We start from the raw sequence: 8,891 nt of genomic DNA, 5'->3' as shown, positions 1-8,891 counted from the left end.
ACTCTGTTTCTGATCTCCAAAGTATGATCTTAAAAGTATGATCCTACACCTGTCTCTTCCTCCGCCCCTCCCTTCCTCCCTCCCTCCCTCCCTCTGTTCTTCCTCCTCTCCCTGCTCCCTTCCCCCCAAGATTTCTCAGGTTTTAGCACAGCTCCCGTATTGTTTGTCTTTCAAACTCTAATGAAACTGGCATTGATCTTCTGAATCTGTTTTTAAGTTCTCGTATTAATGAGACTAAGAACTCAAAGAGGGAATACCAGTTTCTTTGATAAACATCAGAACTAAAATTTTAATTTAGTGGAAGTATCAAAAGAAAAAAAATCTAGCCTTTGGTGTTTGCGAGTTTAGTGTTTTGTTTTTGACACTCTGAACTCCTTTCTAGTCCTATTTCCGAGGATGGTCCAGAATTCACTGGCCATGGAGGCTGACCGTGATAGGATGCCAATACTGCTTCTGCCACTCCGTTGCTTAGCTTAGAGATATGAGCCAACATGCACAGCCGACCTATCTCTGATTTTTTATTTTTAATTTTAATTATTTTATTTAATTATATTCATTAACATAAATGTATAATATATAATTATGTAATATAAATATATTTAATAATATAAGTAAATAAAATTTCATTTTAATTACTGCTAAAGACTTAAATTCCTTCACTTTTATATCCTAGCTTTTTAAAAAATGAGGCTTACACATAGGTAATGAAGACAATGATTTAAAAAAATTAAATACTGAGAGCTACGTAACAGTGCTGAATTTTTTTTTATTCTTGATTGAAGATATTAGTAGTTGTTAGTGTTCCGAAACCTCCTCCCCCTTGGAACCGCACGGTCTGGAGTGGTCTGTTCTGAGCTGCGGTCGGACTTCTTCTTAAAACAACAACAGTAGTTATTTGTTTTCTATAAGGTTTAATATAGCCCATGTGACCTTACACTTACTCTGTAGCCAAGGGTGGCCTTCAACTTCTGAGCATTTAGACTCCATCTCAAGTGCTGGAATTATAAGCATGAACACACTGTGCATATTTGTAGAATCTTAAATAAAAATTTTTATGCATGTGTTTATGATATGTATTTGTGTATTTGTGTCCTGGCATGCCTCTGGAGATCTAAGGACAATTTGGGTACCTGTTCTACTTTCTGTATTGTTTGATATTTGTGTGTGTGTTCATTGCTGTGTATACCAAGATTGTTGGTCCTTGAATCCCCATGGAATATCCTGTCCCTGCCTTTCATCTCCTGGTAAAAATACTGGAATTACAGATGTATTCCATTGTTCTGGGTGTATATGGGTTCTGGGGATTCAAACTCAGGTCCTTATGCTTGAATGGCAAATACTTTACTTACTTAGTCATTGTCCCAAGACTCATTTGTAGGTTTTTAAAATTCAAAACTAAAGTCCCCTATGCAAATTAAATTTATGTGGAGCATATTAGAATTATAAAATAAGTCCTGGTAACAAACTATGGTATGAAAACTGGGCATGTATTAATAGCTCAGTTATAGGGTGATGGCCTTGCATGCTCACGGCTGTGAGTTGAATTTATTTTTGGCAATTCTGTATTATTGCATCTCTTTGGCTTCCTACTGACACCCTATGAGCTACCTAACATGGATGCTAGGAGCCAAACTCTGGTCCTTTTTAAGAGAAGTACCTGCTTTTAACTGCTAAGCCATTTCTCCAGATCTTTAAGGCCTATTTTGCTATGAACTTTCTTGCTTGTTTTCTGGTAGAGATAAAACACATCCATCTAGGATCTGTGTAAAGAACATCTAATTTAATTAATTCCAAGAATCTTTAATTATCTTTCAAAGCAGTCGATTCTTAGTTTTCCTACGACAACATACATGTCCTTCTGTTGTGATCATGTGTCCCTTTTTGAGAGCAGTGGTTGAGTTTCATTTCATTTTTATCTGCAAAGAAGTACCAGGTTGAATCCAACTATTGGAGCCCAGGAATTGAAAGTCAGTATGACAAAGTAGAGAGATGCCACCGTCTTAAATAAGAAAAAGTTAGAGGAGTAGGGAGAGGATGAGTGTAGGACCCCAAAGAGCTGCCATGCCCTGGCTGAGACTTTCCATGTGCTGCTGTCTGACAAGTAGCATTCTGCTATTTATCTAAGATCGAAACATCCTGATGTAGTCATGGTGCCCCAGGAAGGAAATTTATACTTGACAGCCCACTGCCCCCCAGTTGAGTTCCTGTTTGTGTTTTTCCTTCCCTGGCTTGGTGTATATATTTAACCTGCTCAGTAAAAGCTTTGGCATTCTCTCTTAACGAATGACCTGAGTCTGTGTCTTCCTTTAATACCCCAGGCCTATGCCAGAGCCCGGTACTGTGACAGTGTGGGCAGTGTCAGATGAGGAGAGGAAAGAGACTAGTAAACTGACTAAGAAGTTGTCACAGAGCATACATATATAGATAACTCAGTGAGCCACAGTATGTAATCAATGTTAATGAGGAACCCTGTTTAGGGAAATGATGTCCACTTGGCTTGTACAAGCCAGGTATGCCCATAGCAAAATCCAAAGCTATTTCACGTAGTCACCTTGGCCTACAGTCCCACCACTCCCTTGATAGAAACCTTTGAGGAAGTTATCAAGAGCACATGAAATTCTTTTATTTCTCCTCTGGGAGGAGTGTTGGTTATGTTTCCCAGGCTACTCAGGAACTGGTGGGGGCAGTGCAGCCTGTCTATCTCAGCCTTCTACACATCAGGCACTACAAGTTTACACCACCTATTATGGTGGATTCTTTGATGTCAGGAGCCATAATGGGACAAGCTAATAACTAGCAGGTGATCATCCTGAAAAGGCCTGCCTTAGATTATTATATAATCTGCAACAGGTGAGTCCTTATGCAGCCATGCTGTAAGGGACTCATTTTAGGAAAGATTCTTGCTATTAATATGCTTTCCCTATTATTATTAAACAAATATAACAATCACTAAGCAATAGCTCACCCCTTTGGAGCAGATCTCTGTGGATTCACAAAGATGTACTGTCTTGTAGTGATGTTACATAGACAAATAGATGACTTCTTAAGTCTTAATGATGATCCTATAAGAACTCTTAAAATTATGTCAATGATTATTAAGCTCGTTTGTAGTGGGATTGCTCTTAGGTCCCTTTCTGATAGTCAAAACTGCAATGAGGACTCTGCCAGTCTCCCAAGTGTCATCAGTTAATTGCTCTTAGATAGTAACCAGACTTTCTCCTACTTAGAACACCTTCCAAAAGGTTGTAAAACAATTAACCAAAGATCAGTAAAAGGCAGCTAATGATTTATTATAGGTGCTAGGAAAGAAGATAAAATATTGCCTGGCTTTATCTATACAAAACTTCATTAATAACTTAGTTATAATTTTAAACCTTCAGTGAACCTGTGGAGCTAGACCGGCGATGAATGTTAGCCAGATAATTACTCCTAGTGGATATACATGTAAACATTCTCTGTTGTAAACTTCTATTTCAATTTATGATTTGATATTTGGTGTGAACTTGTGATGAACTTTGTAACATGTGCTCACGTATTCTGAAAGATGTATAAGTACTGAGGACAAAGAGATGAAAGGCAGATAGAATAGAATATTTTCCCTTTCCCAAGATAGAGTAGAATTTTTCCTCCCCCCCCCCCCCCCCAGGATCTTTCTGCTTTTCTGCTTAGAAAAGTTTCCTTTCATAGGAAACTTTTAACAACTTAGTAATAAATGCTATAACCACATCTCTGAGTGTCTTTTCTTTCTGTAACTTCAGACAAGCAAGTTAAAAAAAGTGAAAGTGGGTGAAAGTTAGAGCCCAGCAGTTCCTGCTGAGATAGAACAAAGGCCACATTGCCCAGTCCTCTGCTGTTAGGCTGGAGGTGTTAATCATCTAAACCAGCAGCCTTTGACTCTCAGAAGGAGCAAGAAGTTTTTAGGACTTTTTAGAAGTTATCATCAGCATTTCAGTACAGGTCAGAGAGCCAAAAAGCCCTGAGACCCTCAGAAGACTTTAAAGCCATCACCAGAGTCCTACTCTGTGCCCTCACCACTACTTTCTCCGGGCTGGGAGGCTCTCAGCACTTTGATATGCCAGACCTTTTGCCTTGTTAGGCATTGTATAACTTTTGTATTGATTCACACCACTTCCTGCCTTCCTTCGCTACACAAACAAAAACTTCACAATATTTGCTCTTTTTGCTTGTGTTTTAGTTAATGTCTAACTCAATCTATTGGACTTTTCAATGTTGACATTCTAGAGCTCTGTATTCTCACTTTTGTATGTACATTAACTGTGCATAATTAAGGATCATTAGTAACTGAATAGCATTTACTCACATAATAAATAGCAAATATACCCAAACCAACCAACCAACCAACCAACCAATAAAATCCCCCCAAAACAAACAAACAAACAAACAAACAAACAAACAAACAAAAAAGGCAAAAAATTCATAAGTGTTGGAGAAACAAATTAAAATGGAATAAATAGTTTGTGAAGTCATGCTCAGGCAGAGTAGAGGTATATAGTTGACGTAGGCATGGTTAAGGTATTGCAAAAATAATGTTCAAAATAGCACTTAATGGTTTTATGTTGATTTAAAAAACAAACAAACAAACAAAAAAAACCATGCTATCAGTATATTTCCTTGGCTAGCCTGGAACTTTCTAGGTAGTGCAGATTGGTCTTGAACTCCAGCAGTCCTTGAGTGCTGAGATGGCAGGTATGCATTTTCAGGTACTCTTACTATGCATGAGAAAAGTCTTTTGTGTTTTCTGTCAAAGGTGGCCAGCCTTTTAAAGGCCTATATCTCCCAACTACTTAAGACTTTTAATCTCTCCTGTCTGGTAAATCTTTTGTTTACACGAAGGCCCTGCTGCATTCCTGGAGCTTGCTGCCTGAGAGAGGCCGTCCTCTTCCATTTTCCTTCATTTCCTTTGTGCTAGTTATGGATTTGCCAAACGTGTCAGATCAATGGGATGATGCATAGTTACCACCTACATTAGACTAAAATTTCATTGAACTTCTTGTCCAGGGTGTGCTAAATCTAGCCTAGCTTGGGTTCTGACACCTCTTTTTATAAGAGAAATTGCCTTTTCAAGTTACTTTTGTTGGGTTTGGTATTTCTTTGTGGGACACTGAGAATGTTCTTTTCCAACAACTATAGGCCTGCAGTAACAGATACCCAAGCACCTTTAAAAAACAAGTCTGATGTACTTGAAAAGCTAAATATCTAGATCAACTATTTCCCACACTAATTACTCTTAAATTGAGATGAGGGAGGTCTGTGTCTGAATTATATATCAACTCTCAAGAATTTACTACTAAACAAGGAAATAAATGATTTTATTAATAGTTTTTTATTAATTACATGTTGAAATGATAATGTTTTAGCTATATTTGGTTAAGTAAATACCATTAACTGTCATCACCTGTTGTTGCTATGCAGTCCTTCTGCGAAGCTTCCATCAAGGTTAAGCCTAAATTCAAGGACAACCTGTGAGTCAGCTAATTCACTCCTTGACATTTGGGTATCTCTGTGAAAAAGAAGGCAATTTGATAGCAAGAAGGAAGGTGCCTCTAGGTGTGCTTTTTGAGAGATCTCTGAGCCCGTATCACCTCTAAAGCCCTAGGAAAGGCCTGAAACTTGGAGCAATCCCATTCTGCCCTTTAAATATATTGAACTGTAAAATATAGTTGTTCTCTGTTCTCCCTAAAAGGAACCTGGAGACTCCAAGTGAAGCTTTGCCCTGAGATCATTGTCTTCTCTTCCAGGAACTCCAAATGTTAGCTTTTGCTGAATTGGATGCATGCACAAAGCAAGTGGTACCAATTGTGGGTGTGATTGACACCTAGACTTGCAACCTGTAGGACACCCAACAGTTATAGGCACAGAGCAGTGACCAGAGAAGAAACAAGCTTGGGCAACACACTGATTTGTGTCCAGTAAGTCCCCAAGAACAAGGGAATCTCAGAAAGTATAAGGAAACATTATTTGTCTTTGTTAAATAGTATGTTGAAACTAAGAGGAATAAAAGTAACTATTTACTTTTAGAAGATTTAGAACAATGCTTAGATATTCTGATTTACTATAGCCCTTGGTTCTCTGGAGAAGGAACCTTAGATCCTGGGAGCTGGTACCAGAGAGGGAAAATGATTAGATAAAAAGCATGAATTGGAGTTATTGATTAGATTTTACAGAAGACATTCTTTTTATGCTCTCCACTAATTCAGTTATTGAATGCTTTTCAGGGTGGAGACTTGTCCAACTCTTAATTAAATATATTAAGAATTAATTCTTAATATATATAATAATTAATATATACCTCTTCTTTGGGCAAGTGTGTTGTTGGGACCCAAAAGCTAAAGAAACAGCCCCAAATATTAATATTAATGGGAAACATTTTTTAAAAAAGGATTATTTGATCCAAGCTGTTGTATCAATAAATGGTGGCTAGCTGCTTGATTATTAGAACTGGCCAGTAGGGGCATTACAGGAGTTGGCACACCAGGACAAGTTTATCTGCCTGCATGCCGCCATGCTTCTTGCCGTGACAGTAATGGACTATAAGCCTCTGAACTATAAGCCAATCCCAGTTAAATGGTTTTCTTTATAAGAGTTGTCATGGTCATGGTGTCTCTTCACAGCAATAAAACCCCGCTGCTCTTAATACAGAGATTGTTAACTAACTATGTAAGCTATGGGATCCTCACAGCCTGGTTTCCCCCATTCTTCTATGGTTCCTTAAAATTGCCATATTATAGTTTTAGATTTAAAAGTTATTTTTTTAACCACTTCTTTATATTGTCAAGATCAAATTAGATTTACTTTTTTTTTTTTCTGTTCTTTCCATAAATCATTGTAAGTGAAGGTGCAGCGAAGTTATGGAATCAGACCAGTGTTCAGGTAGAAAGAAACATCTATTAGGGGAATGACTGCCTGGCGCCAACAAAAGCCTTGCAAGTTTAGTTAGGAGGACAGTGGTGGGAGGAGGAATGCAAGTCAGAACAGCTTGGAGGCTGATGTGCTGCAGGCTGTTTGGGTTATCAGGAACCAGATGGCCTTTCCTGAGGTGCTTGACCACTCTGGAGTCAGGGAGAAAGTGGCTTTCCTGGCAAAAAGAAACCGTTACCAAAGGAGATTCTGAGGAATGCCATTTATTCAGCAAGTCCTTCTGTTTACCTGGTCAAAGTCCTGCCAGGGTTAGGCCTAGGCTGTTGTGTTAGGACATCAGTAGCCACTGCTCCACACTTAGAACTTGCTACAGACTTAACAATCAGGAGCCTATGGGATGATACCGCTGGACGCTTTGCCACAAGGAATGGAAAAAGAGCTGTATGCTGTGCCATTGTTTGTGGCTCAGTGTGTTCAATCTGCTTATCCTCCAGCTATCCTACATTATAGGGATGGCCTATTCTTAGCCACATCAGAACAGGCTTATCTCACATCTGCATCTTCCTGTTTACAGCTTTGCCTTGAAAGGATAACTTACAAACTGCTCCTGAAAAGGTTCTGCTCCTTATAATTACTTAGGCGCTACAATGGAGTACCACATTATTAAACCTCAAAATTGAAGTTCAGTTTACTCAATTACAAACTTTAAATGGTTTCCAAAAGCTTTTGGGAGACATGCATTGGCTATGATCTTATTTAAAGTTAAGTACTAAACAACTGATACTATTGTTTGATATTTTAAAGGAAATCCTAGCTAGTTGTCCCCTAGAGAGTTATTCCAGCACTGAATAACCATTTTCTGTCTAATGAGTTAATTCATCCTCTTTCTATGACTTCTTGGGTTTGCCCTAAAGTAACCTTTTTTATTCCTTTAAAAGATTCCGTAAGAATATTTACTGAGAGTAGCTCTATTGGACAAGGGTAGTATAGCAGTTTCCTCCAGGATTGAATCATTACATCCCTTAGAGAATCTCCTTACACTGGAAGTTAAAAAACTCAGAATAACTTTTTGGAAGTCCCTGAAACTGAACAAATTAACCAGGCCCCTTCTCAAGAGTAAACAAACCAAGCTGCAAAAACTGAAAGGAGAAGCAGAAACCAGCTGAGGTGCCTGGAAGAGGTTTAGATTAACTGGATGACTTAAAAGGGCCAGTCTTTATCCTGTTGAGCTACCTCAGGCTGTGCAGTGCTCCAGGTTACTCAGCTTTTGTGAGATGTCACTTGTGCTGGGGTGTGGCTTTGGTGATGCTGTTGTCTTTGAGTTTCCAACTCTCTGCTCCTGTAAGTCACCTTTCATACATAACCCAAATGTCACACATGTAAGTCACCTTTCATACATAACCCTAATGCCATACCCATAGAGTTGCATTATGTTCAAAATATTCTCAAACTGCAGTTTTAATCCATCGGAAAAACCCTGAAACAGGAATGAGAAATGGATTGAATAAAGTGTTAGCATTTGGGAAAAGATTTACTTGTGTTTTTTTTTGGGGAGCTGCTGGCCATTGTCCAATTATATCAAGGCCGAATTGGGACCAAGGCCAAATTGAGCAAGTGTGGCCAGTTTTAGGTCTCCTAAATGGAGCTATTTTAGATTAGCTCACAGACAGGCTAAATGTGTCTCCTTTGGCAGAGACAGAAACTCATAGCAGGTGTGGATCCAACTTAAAAAGATGGGTCAGATCCAGCGTCTCAGAGGCATCTTCAGGTTTCAGGTTAACCAATGTACCTGGAAAATAGGATGGGTGTCCCCATTCTTGTATTTCTCAGAGTCCAGAGCCAAGAAGCCTGGAACCTTCTACTGAGCCCTCTGAAGACTAAGTTGGGAACCCTGAGAGACCTAAGCAGGGTGCCTCATTGTTAGGGCTCGTGAATAACCTTGTCCTGCCATTTTGGCTGTGTTGGATTCATAGTCTAGTGAGATGGAGAAACTGGCTGTCAAACTGTCGCAA

This window comes from Arvicanthis niloticus, chromosome 8 (assembly GCF_011762505.2).
Source record: "Arvicanthis niloticus isolate mArvNil1 chromosome 8, mArvNil1.pat.X, whole genome shotgun sequence".
Lineage (NCBI taxonomy): Eukaryota > Metazoa > Chordata > Mammalia > Rodentia > Muridae > Arvicanthis > Arvicanthis niloticus.
Note: the sequence above shows the minus strand (reverse complement) of the source record.